A 15,883-nucleotide genomic window follows, 5' to 3' on the forward strand; every position below is an offset into this window, starting at 1 on the left:
GACTTTTATTTTCCTTTAAACAGAACAACCAACTTGGTTGCCTTTCAGAAAAACGAGTAAAAGAGAGATATGGTGGCCAATACTGCAATGCATACATCTCAAGTAAAAGCAACTTTCTTTTTACTTATGGTGTCTTATTAATGGTGAGATTTAATGCTTGAGTAATAACTTTAAGAGATTTTAAAATTTCTCCTTTTTAAGCTGAAATTTACTTCTAAACAGCATTTTTTGGGGGGCTAGTGCTTATTTGCATATGTATGCAAATTTTACTTTGGACTTTAGTAGAACCAATTGCTCATAAAATATTGGCTTCTCATATTAAAAGAGTTTATATGAGACCTTGATTATATTGTAAAAAGCTAACTTATTAAGTAGTTAAAGTATGCACCTTTATTGAAAAAGCAAAATGAGCAAACCTATCCATTTGACCTATGAAGTGCAGATGCCACCCCACCCCCAAGCCAATCTGAAAAGCAGGCTGGGTGGGGGTGGGGGGGGGGGTCTGAGGCATTATGTATTCTCCTGTTTTGAAATTCTGCTGATGAATATTCTGGTTTTGCTTAAGAAGTGTTCAGCAACCTTGTCCTGCCAAGCTTAGAGACTGAAACCTTAATAACATTTAAAATATATGTATATAAATAGAACACAGTTATTAATTTTTATTTGACAAAGCTTCCCATGTGATTTCAAATATATTAGATCAGCCTAATTTAGTTTTAAAATATTTCTTTTAAGAAGAGAGAATGAATCCTTGAACCATTCCAGGGCCGTTGAAATGTCCCAAAGCTATCTCTCGGTAAAGTTTTGAAATTTAACTTGGAAAGACTATTGAATCTACATAACCCAAAGATTATATTATACACTTTTTATAATTATTCTAAAAAATATCACTTAAATTTAAACTGGTTTTAATATTAAAAGTTTGGTTTGGAATATAGAATTAATCCTCTTTTTTAATCAGGCCCATAAAATACTAGAGGCCCAGTGCATGGATTCATGAACTGGTGAAGTCCTTCAGTCTGGCCTGCACCCTCTCAAAATCTGGGACCCCTCAGGGGATGTTGGAGAGCTGGTTGTGGCCCGATCTCCACAGGCCAGGCCAAGGGACTCCACCGGTGCACAGATCCATGCACCAGGCTTTTAGTATGCATATAAGATCTTTGGTTAATCTCTTACCACCCTCCGCCCTCTCCCTTTCCCTTTGAGATTCATCATTCTGTTCCATGTTTCCATGCCTGTGGTTTCCACTTCTGCATTGAGCGTCTTCCCCCTTGTGGTCAGTGCACATCATAGCTATGGGCCGGTCAGCAGGTTGGCCGGTTGGCCAGTTGCTTAGGCTTTTATATATATAGATTATATCCTAGGTTCAAATTTTACTACACATAGTACACATAAAGACTAAAGTATATTTTGAACTATTAATTTTTCCAGAGAAAACACAAGAATTATTTTTCTCAAAAATGAATTTACGTATTTTATGCATTCTATTACAATCATATAATTTCTCCCAACTTAGTTTGAACTTATAACTCTTAGAAGCCTCAAATTTTAGCTGGCAAGTTAAATACTTAGCATTTCTCGGATTAATAATATATTCATATTTAAAAGATATTTTTAAATAAAATATGACATATTTAATTAATAGATTCAAATGTATCCTCTAGATTTTTCATACGTAGCAAACTTGGATTAATATTTCAGTATTCTGTTACTTCAAAATACCTAGATATTTGATAATTTTTATTACTTAATTCAGCAAACTCCAAAGTTTTAAGTTACCAACGACTTTGGAAAACTATGTTTAGGCATATATAATTACCACTCAAAAATATTTTTTACCATATAGTCTTCATTTTAGTTTTATATATTTTGCCTTAAAAACTTTGAGATTTTAAAGCCAATTATTATTACCCAAGGCATTTTCCTTGGCAAATTCTGTAACAGAGATAAGTCACTGACTTTCAGTGGCTTTAATATTAAAGTATTATTTTATTTTATTTTCCTTTATAAAAACTGGAGTGCCCTGGGACTTGGGAGGCATCCTTGGAATGCGTTCCATTATTATTCAAGAACTATCCATTATTATGGAAACACTAATCTTGTTGCCCAAACTTAGCCTGTATATTTTCCTTGTGTCATCTTCGCCATCTTCTAAAGAAAAACAGAGGCTGGATTTTTTGCCTGTTCTATAGCATCTATGAAGAGATGGGGCTTAGGCCAAGAGGCCACCCAAAATCGGGCAGGGAGCCTTCCTCTTAAACTTGCCTTTTTCTCTTCATGGGCATAGAAGTCTCCAAACTGTGAGTCATGGCTTTATTTATTCAGATTTCAAATGACCAACTGGGAAACAAAAACATGGTGAAAATGAGACTTTTAATAACACTCACAAGAGTGGGCATCTATTTTGCAGGATCACCAAGAGACCTAGTAGTTAATGGGCTGAGGCGTTTTTTAGTTACCTTTGCTTTACCTCTCTCTGTCAAGGGCAGTGATGGCGAACCTTTTGAGCTCGGCATGTCAGCATTTTGAAAAACCCTAACTTAACTCTGGTGCCGTGTCACATATAGAAATTTTTTGATATTTGCAACCATAATAAAACAAAGACTTATATTTTTGATATTTATTTTGTCCAGTATTTGCTGGCACCCTGCCCCGGGGGCGAAAAGACCCCCTCCCTCTCTTGGGCCAGTGAGAAACTGACCTCACCACACTGACGTCCAGAAACTGCCCCACCCCGGTGGAAAGTCTCTGCTGGACAAACGGCTCCTGGAAATGGCCAAAACCGCAGGACAGACCACAGGTTTCACCTGACTCCGGAAACCCCCACTGCCACCAGTTTCTGCCAGCATAAAAACTTGCCCCTGCTCCAGTCTGGCGCGGCTTCTCCAGCTCCCCTCTCTGAGCTGGTGAACCCGCCCGTGTGCTACCAATAAAGCCTGTTCAATCTGGTCTCTGATTGGACTCACGGCTTTTCCTTGCGGCGGCGTAAAACCTAATATATTTTATATATTTAAATGCCATTTAACAAAGAAAAATCAACCAAAAAAATTAGTTCACATGTCACCTCTGACACGCGTGTCATACATTCGCCATCACTGGTCTAGGGGAATCTTTCTAGGACTTGTTCTATCAGCCACGTGTACCACTCTTATTCTCTCTCCTAACCCCCACATCCTGTTTGCTCTGGGGAAATTTAGTAATGGCCTGGCCACCAACTGTTTCTTTTCTATGAAGATAAATTAAAGGCATGCTTAATAGACTAACAATAAACACATTAAACCAAATAAAAAAGACAGATAAAACAACAATCAGCAGACAAGCATGCATAACACATAGACAAGACTTAATAAATCAGAGTTACTTTCATGGATCTTTCAAATGTTTTACATTGCCTGGGACTTACAGCCAGAATGCGGCCTAGATATCAACCTGTTGTTCACAGATCTTACAATATTCTTCTCTCCATAGCACTGACTGGCCTCTAAAGTTATGTCAGCTAAAATCTGCTAGTCCCAAGGCGTCATATGGTAATTTTCAGACAAAGCATTAAGTCCTTTTGCAAAAGGAGTATTAGCCCCATTTTCTCTAGTTGATGAGCCTTCCCACACTAGAGGCGGAGGATCCAGGGCCTTAGGTTTTACAGACTTTTGATTCTCAATATGGAGTGGGTATAATGTAGTTCGAACAAGAGCCCACATAGTTAAAGATGGCAAGGGCACTCGTTTTCCTTGAGCCTAATTTAAAAGAGTACCTTTTGACACCTTAATTCCTTTATCCTTGATCATGCAAGCTAAAAATTTACAATGATGTTTTTGCCTTTTACTCAAATTCTTCCCCATTATAACCTGGCTGATTAAAAATGTCCCCATCCACTTATGGTCGTGACTCCAAAGCTGGCGTGGGCTTTGTGCATGGTGAACTTCCTATCTTCCCAGTGAATTTCCACTTTTTCACTTCATTTTTCACTCAGGTGAATCTTCTCCTCCAGTTCCTGTACTAGGCACCAGCTGCTGGGACCTTCACACGGGGTTCAGGATCTGAAGGAGGGGCCGATGCACAAATGAAATGCTATACAAGAAATATGAATTTAGAAGGCATTGGGGACCAGGTAGAAACCTCTTTCTTGAAGAGGCACACCTAGACTGGGTCCCATCTGCTTTTTATTCAGTTTTAGATACACATCTTGTCCTCTAGCAATGCATACAGGCATATCAAAGGTAAAGTTTGGTAAACAGTAAAAGGATTGTCAGGTTAGGGAATTGCCTTGAGCCACCACTATCTCAACATGAACAAGTGTAAGCATATACCTTGTTTATGGATTGGAAAAATTAACATAGTCAAAATGTCCATACCACCCAAAGTAATCCATAGATTCAGCACAATCCTTTTTAAAATTCCATCAGCATACTTCACAGATCTGGAACAAATATTCCAAAAATGTATATGGAACCAAAAAATACCTCAAATAGCCACAGCAATCTTGAGGACAAAAATAGCTGCAGCAATCTTGAGGAAGAAGGACAAAGTTGGAGGGATCACAATACCAGTTTTCAACTATACTACAAAGCCATTGTAACCAAAATAACCTGGCAGTGGCACAAGAGCAAGCATATAGATCAATGGAACAGAACAGAGACTTCAGAAACTGACCCATGCTAATATTGTCAATTAATATTTGGCAAAGGAGGCAAGAGCATCCAAAGGAGTAAAGACAGCATCATCTTCAATAAATAGCATTGGAAAAATTGGGCAGGTATGTGCAAAAAAAAAAAAAAAAAAAAAAAAAAAAGAAAGAAAGAAAGAAACTAGACCACCAACTTACACCATACACAAAAGTAAATTCAAAATGGATAAAAGCCTTAACTGTAAGTTGCAAAACCATAAAAATCTTAGAAAAAAACTTGTGCAGTAAAATCTCAGACATCTCATAGCAGAATTTTCACTGATACATATCCTAAGACAGGGGTGGGCAAACTTTTTGTGAGTGCGTGCCAAAACCAGCAAAATCTCTGACTCAAAATTCTTCTGCCTGCCAACCCTAATTTTTTGAGAACATGTTATGCCTACTTGAAATCTCTTAAGGTGTACGTATGTGAAGAACCTTGAAGAAATAATAAAATTCATTCGAGCAACAAAACCACAGTATATGAGGATGAAAAATACATTTATTTTTTAATGTATACATGTACACTGATAGTCCGACAGAAAACTTTATGACTCCGTTTGATATTATCAGTGGGACTTTTGCTGCTGCATCACTGATGACAGAGATTTTACATCAGGTTTATATTTCCTGACCTTCAGAGCTATGCACAAGCTACTACTTTCATCCCTCAGGCTACTCCTATTACGAGACTTAACAAAATTCATCACTGAGAACAAAGATTCACAAGCATATGTGGATAAAATAATGGAGAGTAACGCTGTTGCAAAGTTTTTTAAAGAGAAAAAATTTTCTGGGATGGCATTCCAAGTCCTCAATAGTTCGTTTTCGACACTTCTCTCTGGTACTCCTGTCTCTAATCGCTTTTTTTTCAATGTTTTCCAAGTCAACTCTAAGGTCAATAAATTTCTGCTTCCAAATAAAAAAGTTGATATTAAGGAAAAGATTGAAAATGGAAGATTATAAGAGAGGGTTTTGTGTGCCAGCAAAAGTTACCTGCGTGCCATGTTTGGCACGCGTGCCAGAGGTTGCCCACCCCTGTCCTAGGGCAAGAGAAACAAAGGAAAAAATAAATAATGGGACTATATCAAACTAAGAAGCTTCTGCACATCAAACGAAACCATTCTCAAAATGAAATAGAATCCCCTGTGAAATAGAATCCCCATTGGAAAATATATTTTCCAATGATCTATTTGATAAGGGTTAATTTCCAAAATATATAAATAACTCATACAACTCAACTAAGGAACACAAACAATCCAATTAAAAAATGGGCAAAAGACCTGAATAGACACTTCTCCAAAGAAGACATACAGATGGCCAAGAGACATATGAAAAAAATGCTAATGTCACTAATCATCAGAGAGATGCAAATTAAGACTGCAGTGAGGTATCACCTCACACCTGCCAGAATGGCTACCATCAATAAATCAACAAACAACAAGTGCTGGTGAAGATGTGGAGAAAAGAGAACCCTAGTACACTCCTGGTGTGAATGCAGATTAGTGTAGCCACTTTGTAAAACAGTATGGAGATTCCTCAAAAATTAAAAATGAACTGCCTTTTGACCCAGGGACTATATCCAAAGAATCCTCAAATACTAATCAGAAAAAATATATGCATCCCTATATTCATAGCAGCATTATTTGCAATAGGTAAGGTCTAGAAACAGCACAAGTGTCTATCAGTAGATGAGTGGATAAGAAAGCTGTGGTACATTTATATAATGGAATACATGCAGCTGAAGAAGGAAGGATCACTTATCCTTTGAGACAGCATTAATGGGCTGGAGATTATTATGCTAAGTGAAATAAGCCACATATCATATGATCTCACTTATATCACATGATTTCACTAAGGAAAAGACCCATATAGACAAAATCAGAAATGAGAGAGCAGTCACCACAGACATCACAGACAAAGAGTTGTACTAGAATATTATGAAAAACTATATGCCACCAAATTCAATAAGCTTGAAGAGATGGATAAGTTCCTAGAATTATATAACCTTTCTAGACTAAATCATGGTGAATTGGAAAATCTAAGTAGACCAATCAGTAATGAGGAAATTGAAACAACAATCAAAAACCTCCCCAGAAACAAAAGTCCAGGACCAGATGGCTTCACCCATGAATTCTACCAAATATTCCAAAAAGATTTAAAATCTATTCTTCTCAAACTCTTCAAAAAAATTGAAGAAGAGGCAACACTTCCTAACAGGCCAATATAACCTTGATACCAAAATCTGGCAAGGATAACACACACACACACACACACACACACACACACACACACAAACACAAAACAAAAAACAAAAACAACAGAACTACATACCAGTATCTCTGATGAATAATTCAAAGATGCAAAATTCCTAAACAAAATACTGGCAAATCAAATACAACAGTACACGATCAAGTGGGGTTCATTCCAGAAGCACAAGGATGGTTTAACATATGCAAATCAATCAATGTAATACACCACATTAACAAAAGAAAAAAGAAAAATCATACCATCTTATCAATAGATACAGAAAAGGTATTTGATAAAATACAACATCAATTTATGATTAAAACACTCAATAAAATATGAATATAATGAAATTACCTCAAAGTAATAAAGACCACCTATTATAACCCCTCAGCTAATATCATACTTAAAGGCTAAAAACTTAAAGCTTTTCCTCTAAGATCAGGAACAAGACAAGGATATCCACTCTCACCACTCTTATTTAACAAAGTGCTGGAAGTGCTAACCAGAGCAATAAGGCAAGAGAAAAAAAAAAGGCATCTAAATAGGGAAGGAAGAAGTAAATCTGTCACTTTTTGTGGATAACATGATTCTGCATATATAAAGACTTCACCAAAAAACTATTAGAAACAATAAACAAGTACAGTATAGTTACAGGATACAAAACCAATGTACAAAAATGCACTGCCTTCTTGTATACTAACAACTTCAGAAAAAAAATTCCTTTTGTAATTGCAGCTAAAAGAATAAAATACCTAGGAATAAACTTAACAAAGTATGTGAAAAACCTATATATTGAAAATTACAAAGCATTATTAAAAGGGATTGAAAAAGACACAACAAAATGGGAAACTATCCCATGTTCATGCTTTGGAAGAATCAATATAATTAAAAAGCAATATACAGATTTAATGGAATCCCCATCAAAATCTCAATGTCATTTTTAAAAGAAATAGAGCCCTAGTTGGTTTGGCTCAGTGGATAGAGTGTCAGTCTGTGGACTGAAGAGTCCCAGGTTCAATTCTGGTCAAGGGCACATGCCCAGGGTTACAGGCTCGATCCTCAGTGCAGGAGGCAGTCGATCAATTATTCTCTTTCATCATTGATGTTTCTGTCTCTCTCTCCCTCTCCCCTCCTCCCTGAGATCAATAAAAATATATTTTAAAAATAATAATAAAGAAAGAAATAGAATGAGAAATCATCAGATTTGTATGGAACCAAAAAAAGACCCCAAATAGTCAAAGCAATCCTGAGAAAGAACAAAGCTGGAGGTATCACACTACCTGATTTCAAATGATACTATAGAGCTATGATCATCAAAACCGCATGGTATTGGCAGAGAAACAAACACGCAGAACAATGGAACAGAATAGAGAGCCCAGCTATAAAACCACATGTATATGGTCAGATAATTTTCAACAAAGGAGCCAGAAACACACAATGGAGTAAAGATAATCTCTTCAATAAATTGTGCTGGGAAAATTGGAAAGCCACATGCAAACAAATGAAACAGTTTGTCCCCATGTACAAAAATTATTTCAAAATGGATCAATGACCTAAAGATAAAACCCAATACAATACATTACACAGAAGAAAATATAGGTACCAAACTTATGGACCTTGGTCATAGAGAACATTTTATGAACTTAACCCCAAAGACAAGGGAAGTAAAGGCAAAAATAAATGAATGGGACTATATCAAACTAAAAAGCTTCTGCACAGCAAAAGAAACTAACAACAAAACAAAGAGGCAGTCAACCAGATGGGAGATGATATTTGCCAACAACAGCTTCGACAGAGGTTTAATTTCCAAAATATATAAAGAACTCATAAAACTCAACCCCAAACAAAGAAACAACCCAATCAAAAAGTGGGCGGAAAACCTGAAAATGCACACCTCCCAAGAAGACATATGAACAGCCAATAGATATATGAAAAGGAGTTCAACCTCACTGGCAATTAGGGAAATGCAAATCAAACTACAGTGAAATACCACCTCACACCTGTTACAATGGCCATTATCAACAAGATAAGCAATAATAAGTGTTGGAGAAGTTGGAGAAAAAAAGGGAACCCTAATCCACTGCTGGTGGGACTGTAGACTGATACAACCACTATGTAAAGCAGTCAAACAATTTCTCAAAAAATTGAGAATAGAGCTATCATATGACCCAGCAATCCCTCTCCTGAGTATATACCTGAAAACCTCAAAATCATGTATCCCCAAAGATATATGCACACTTATGTTCATTGTAGCATTATTCAAGGTGGCCAAGACATGGAAACAACCAAAGTGCCCTGTGATGGAGGACTGGATAAAGATGTGGTACATATACACAATGGAATACTATTCAGGCATAAGAAAGCATGAAATAGTGCCATTTGCAACAACATGGATGGACCTTGAGAACATTATGCTAAGTGAAATAAGTCCATCAGAAAAAGCTAAGAACCATATGATTTCATTCATATGTGGGTTATAAAACTGAAATTCATGAACACAAATAGCATGTGGTGATTGCCATAGGAAAGGGAGTGGAGGGAGAAGAGGATCCTAATATATGGTGACAGAAGATTTGACTTTCAGTGGTGGGCACATAGTGTAATATACAGATCTTGTAACATCGAAAACCACATCTGAAACCTATATGATCATGTTGAACAATGTCACTTCAATACATTTAATTTTAAACAACTAAAAAAAAATCCTAAACAATTTTAATATGTAATGATAAAAGCAGATTGGTGGTTTCCTGGTGCCAGGGGTAGAGTTGGAGATCCACCCTGGCCACAGACTTTGATACCATTCCTTTTGGCATTTTGATGTCCCAGGCCTCCTTCATCACTTAGTTGTTAAAAGTTAGAGCTACTTGTAAAGAACTAACCAGGAACTTAATTACAGTCTTGTTTGATTTCAGGGCAACAACAACTAGATAATAACACAGTCCCAGATCCTCATGGGATACTGGGTCAGATTACAGTCTCAGCTCTTCCTCTAACTGACTGTGTGATCCTCTAAGCCACTAACCCTTGGGTCTTTGTTTTCTCATATCTATATCTACACTAATAAAAGAGAAACATGGTAATTAGTGTACGACCGCTACCCTTCCCATTGGCTAAGCAGCATATCCTTATGCAAATTAACTGTCAGCCAAGATGGCGGCCGGCAGCCATGCACTGAAGCGAACAGGGAGGCTTGCTTGCTCCATGACTGTGGACTCTAACGTTCTCCGCCTAACTTGCCGGCCTCTCAGCAGCAACTCTAAGCAACTATGTTGCAAATATAGAAGCTAAACAAAACCCCAGAAACCGGCCCGGGCTTCAGCCAGCCTGACCGCAACATTGTATCCATGTTTTCAGCAGCAAGGCCTCAGAGCTAAAGCTGGCCCAGAATAGAAAAAAGAAAAAAAAAGAAAAAGAAAAAAAGGAGTGGTTGGGAGCCTCAGTCACCCGCCAGCCAGAAAACAGCCCTTAGCCCCTTAGCCAGCTTGGCCAGGCACCCCAGTGGGGACCCCCACCCTGATCCAGGACACCCTTCAGGGCAAACCAGCCAGCCCCCACCCGTGCACCAGGCCTCTATTCTATATAGTAAAAGGGTAATATGCCTCCCGGCACCGGGATCAGCGGAGCAGTGAGGCCTCCCGGCACCGGGATCAGCATGACAGGGGGCAGCGCCCAAACCCCCTGATCAGCCCTGCTCTGTGCCTGATAGGGGGGAGCTCCCCAATCCCCTGATCACCCTGTGGCTCTGTGTGTGACAGGGTGCGGCGCCCCAAGCCCCCCACCCCCCCACGGGCCCTGCTCTGTGTGTGACAGGGTGCAGCTCCCCAACCCCTTGATTGGCCCTGCTCTGTGGGTGATAGAGGGTGGTGTCCCAACCCCCACCCACCCCCACGGGCCCTGCTCTGTGTGTGACGGGGTAGAGCCATAACCTCTCCATCGGCCCTGCCCTGAGTGTGACAGTGGCGGCGCCCCAAACCCCTGATCGGCCCTGCTCTGTGGGTGATAGAGGGCGGCGCCCCAACCCCCCTCCACCGGCCTTGCTCTGTGTGTGACGGGGGAGAGCCATAACCTCCCCATTGGCCCTGCCCTGAGTGTGACAGGGTGCAGCTCCCCAACCTCCTGATCCGCCCTGCTCTGTGTGTGACAGGGGGCGGTGCCCCAACTCCCCTATTGGCCCTACTCTGTGAGTGACAGGGGGGAGCTCCTCAACCCCCTGATGAGCCCTGCTCTGTGCGTGATATGGGGGAGCTCCCCAACCCCCTGATCGACCCTGCTCTGTGTGTGACAGGGTACGGAGCCCCAACCCCCTGATGGGCCCTGCTCTGTGAGTGACGAGGGCAGCGCGCCCACCCCCTGATCGGCCCTGCTCTGTGAGTGACAGGGGGCAGCGCCCCAACCCCCTGATTGGCCCTGCTCTGTGTGTGACAGGGGGCAGTGCCCCAACCTCCTGATTGGCCCTGCTCTGTGAGTGACAGGGGGCAGTGCCCCAACCCCCTGATCGGCCCTGCTCTGTGCGTGACAGGGGGTGGCGCCGCAACCTCCCCATCGACCCTGCCTTGAGTGTGACAGGGGGTGGTGCCCCAGCCCCCCAATCAGCCCTACCCTGAGCGTGAGTGAGGGTGGCATCGCAACCTCCCGATCCGCCCTGCTCTGTGCATGACGGGGCAGCGCCCCAACTCCCCAATTGGCCCTGCTCTGAGTCTGACCAGGGGCTGCACCTAGGGATTGGGCCTGCCCTCTGCCACACGGGAGCAGGCCTAAGCCAGCAGGTCGTTATCTCCCGAGGGGTCCCAGACTGCGAGAGGGCACAGGCCGGGCTGGGGGACCCCCCTCCTCCCCCCCTGAGTGCACAAATTTTTGTGCACCGGGCCTCTAGTACATATATAAAAGTCTAAGTGACTGTTATGACGAAATGACGAAATGACCGAACGACTGGAATGACTGATTGACCAGTCACTATGATGCACACTAACCACCAGGGGGCAGACTCTCAAGGCAGGATCTGCCCCCTGGTGGTCACTGTGCTCCCACAGGGGGAGCGCCGCTCAGCCAGAAGCTGCGCTCATGGCTGGAAACTGCAGTTGCGGTGGCAGGAGCCTCTCCCAACTCCGCGGCAGCACTACCGAGCAGCGGCAGCAGGCACAGTGGGCCAGGATGAGCACGAGTGGGCCAGTGCCCAGCCCCAGTTCTGGCTCCTCCCTGGCTGCCTGATGATTGGCGCACTGCTACATCCCCCAAGGGGTCCCAGATTGGGAGAGGGTGCAGGCCGGGCTGAGGGACACTCCCCCACCCCCCAGTGCATGAATTTCATGCACCAGGCCTCTAGTCAGCTATAAAAAGACTACATTAGCAGAGAGGGAATAAAATGGGCTTTGGACACTGGCACACTGTGTCTAACTGCAATTCCTACCATGTTATAGCAGGACAAATTGTTTACTCTGAGCTTGCTTCCTCTTCAGTGAAATGGGCAAGTTCATACTTACCAGGCAGCCCTGGGAGAGAACTAAGTAGGAAAAACAAAGTGTAAGACACAAAGTAAGTGTTCAGTCAATGCTAATTTTGTCTTTGCTCCCTGAAGATGGTGTCTAGCTTTGTAAAATGCTGGCCTTGGTGTTGGAACACATGCTATCTCACAGCCTCAGTTTCCACTAAAATCAAGTAGGATAATACATGTAAACACTTTTGAAAACATAAAAGACTGTCCAACTCAGAACGTGAGGGCAACTTCTTCAGTTTACACTCAGCTGTAATGATCTGTTTTCGCTGTACCCCTCACTGGACCACCACTGCATACAGTTATAACTCCCAGGCAGTGGATGTGTATGGAGTATGCCTTCTCAAACAATTCATATTTATGCTTCCATTTCTCAGCCTGCCTCCTCAGCGAAGCCTGCTAGAAACACTAGGCCAATCACCACCCGCCAAGAGACTGCCAAATCCCAACTGGCAGGTGACTGAGCATGTAAGGATGTTCCCTCACATCAGGAGCTTTAGTGTGAGGGAGGTGGAAGGCAGCACAGTTCCAAAATAAACAGATGATCCTGCCATGGGATTTTCTGCCAGTTGGGTACCCAGGCTTCTGTGTAATGGATAACTTGGTGTCAAAACATGACAATCTGCTTGCTGACTTTCAGAAAAATGGAGCACAAAGGGCATCATTTCCCAGATTTCCTTTCTGGTCTCTTGGAGCTATGCCTGGCCATGTCCGTGACGGGACACGCACACCTGCATTCACACTCACTTCTTGCCTCTGTGTCCCCCATATGTAAATCTCACATGTTTTCTTCAAGCATTTCCCATTGCAGCCAACATCCACTTTTAGCTGTTCAGTCACCAGGAGCTTGACACTCAGCATTTTAGGTACCTGGATACATATTTTTATAAATGACTAAGTTTAGGATAAGAATCAAGTGTATCCATCGCCTTTGTACACACTAGACACATGACCAAGAATGCATTTAATCAAATTGAATAGACTTTAAAATGACTGTTCACTGTTGGGATCTATATGGAGTATTGGGTGTTCACTGAGGCAAAAACTTTATAATTCTAACAACCCTTGGTGAAAAAGAAAGGTGGGGGGGCAGGGAAATGGCTGTACAAAATGAAAATGTTTTCTAGAGGTTTATGAAAACCCAGTTTCTTGTCTCCAATAAAGAATTATTTACACTTTTAGCCAAGGAAACTCATTATTTTGGCTCTACTGACAAAAAGAATGCCTGAGGTACAGGTGCAATCATATGGTGACATGGTGGATGCCCTCCCACTGGGGGTTTCAGTTCTCAGGGAATAGTTAGGGCAAAAGAACTGCCTCAGCATTGGTTCATCTTAAAAGGCTGAGGGCATTTTTCTTCAAGGAGAGGCAGTCCAATAGGAAACAGCAGCTTCTTGTCCAGTTTGGACAACACAGGTTAAGACTTTCACAGAATGAGGCATATATTAGGGATGGGGGTAAAGGAGGGTTGAGACTCTGGATCCTGCTTCATGATGGGGACTGGGCTGTCTACACAAAGAAAGGGAGTGTTGTGGGCACATGGCTGTCACCCAGAAATAGAAGCTGCTCTTGTTTGGGGTTGCTCTTTAGGTTGCAATGGTGACTATTGGTGGTCATCCACATTAAGGCAAATTGGGAATAAATAATCTCCTAAAAAAGAAAGTGAATTTGGTAGAAATGGCCTTGTGTTTCATGATAGTTTTGCCTCAAGGAAGTTCACTACTGGATTGATTCAGCACCCTCATTCCTGCACCAGGAATAGGGACCTTTAAGTACGTATCTACGCTGCCACACCTTCTCTTGGGCTTGTGGGACTCTGAGATGTTTCAAAGGGCTGTCATCATGGGGTAAGTCAGACAAACTGGATGTTGAGCACAGAGAGGCACCTCCCTCATTAGACACTCAGCGGGCACATCTGATTGCCCTCAAAGGACATCCTCCTGGACTTTTGCAGGCAGGTCAGCTGGCTTAACTCCTGAGAGTAGCAGGTTATGATTGGGTGAAAGGTGGACAATGCCTCACCCCCTGGCCTGGCCCCTTTACCCTTTGCTGATCTCTGTGGGGATTCTGGCTAATGGGGATGAGTGGTAATCACCCAAGGAGAGGCTGAGCAGTCAGAGGGTGTGGCTTCACCCTCCTCTGTCCCTCCTAAAGACCCTTCAGGAAAACACCTCACATCTCATGGATTTCAGTCTACTCTGTCCTGTGGACTTGGGCAACTTCTATGCTCATCATTGTCCTCTCTGTCTCCCTGGATTGTGGGAAAAACCCCACTCTACCCAAACCCTATATCTCCCTTTTGACCTTGTCAAGGGCAAGGCCTTCCAGAAACCAAAGCCAGGATAAGACTCACAGGCCAGATTTCTTTTTATGCCATGTCTCATTCTGCCCCTGGGACAATGAGCCAGGAAGTGTGACTGATGTACACAGTGGGGAGGAATGTTGGTTAGTTTTTATATCAAAAACATTGTCCCTTCACACTTAGATTAAGTATTGCTAAGTGGAGGTGCCAGCCACTTCACATACACTGTCTCCTTTCATTTATTTATTCATTCATTCATTCCATTTCTCTTTAAGAACAATTTATTGTTTGTGCCAGACACTGTTCTAAGTGCAATGAGTGAAACAGATGAACAATTTAGCACTTATTGTGAACACCACGTTCTGGGAGTGAACATTAGTATCTATGTTCTTGCAGATGAGAAAATTGGGATGCAGAGAGATGAGGCTCCACTCTAAATACCAGGGTCTATTCTAAAGACCATGCTCCTTGCTCCCAGCACACGGCAAGTAAAGTCCCTGTGGAATGAGCTCTTTGGGAAGGGGTGACAAGAGCAGTGTCTGCTGGACGCGGAGGAATGTCAGGGGCGCCATTGACCTGTGGCAGGTGGGAAGTGACCTGTATGATGTCTAAGGACCGTCTGACTCTAAAACATCTGTGTTTCCATTGACCTCAGAGAGCAGAACTGGGAAAGTCAGCTTGATTGGAAGGAGGAGGAGGGAAGAAAATTGAGATTGTCTATAAGGCAGCCTCAAAGGAAGGTGAAGAGTAGCGTAGACGTTGCCTGGCAGCCTCCACCCTCGCTCCATCATCAAGCACCTGTTGGGTCAGGTTGCCCCCAGGAGGTGGAGCTGGAGGAAACATTCCCTGCACTGGAGTTTCTCCCATGCATGCTCAGAGGTTCTCCCCTTGGCTGCACACTGGGTTATCTGGAGCTTTGAAAAGTACCCCTCTGTCTTTGGACTCTGAGTGAGTCTGATGTGATTGGCCTGAGGACTATGGGCAGAGATAAGTAGATAAACAAAATGCTAGATGCCACCATAAAGGTGGAGTGTTGCAGGAAGCACAGAGAAGGGCAGGATGAACTCAGCCTAGTAAAGTCAGAAAAAGACCTGGCTGAAGAGGTGGCACAGATGCTGTATATAAGGCATGAGCAGGCACTGGCCAGGTGAAGCAGAAAGGCAGTCCTCCACAC

This window comes from Myotis yumanensis, unplaced genomic scaffold, assembly GCF_028538775.1.
Source record: "Myotis yumanensis isolate MYYU_CA2020_CCGP unplaced genomic scaffold, mMyoYum1.0.hap1 SCAF_2, whole genome shotgun sequence".
NCBI classification, from domain to species: Eukaryota; Metazoa; Chordata; class Mammalia; order Chiroptera; family Vespertilionidae; genus Myotis; species Myotis yumanensis.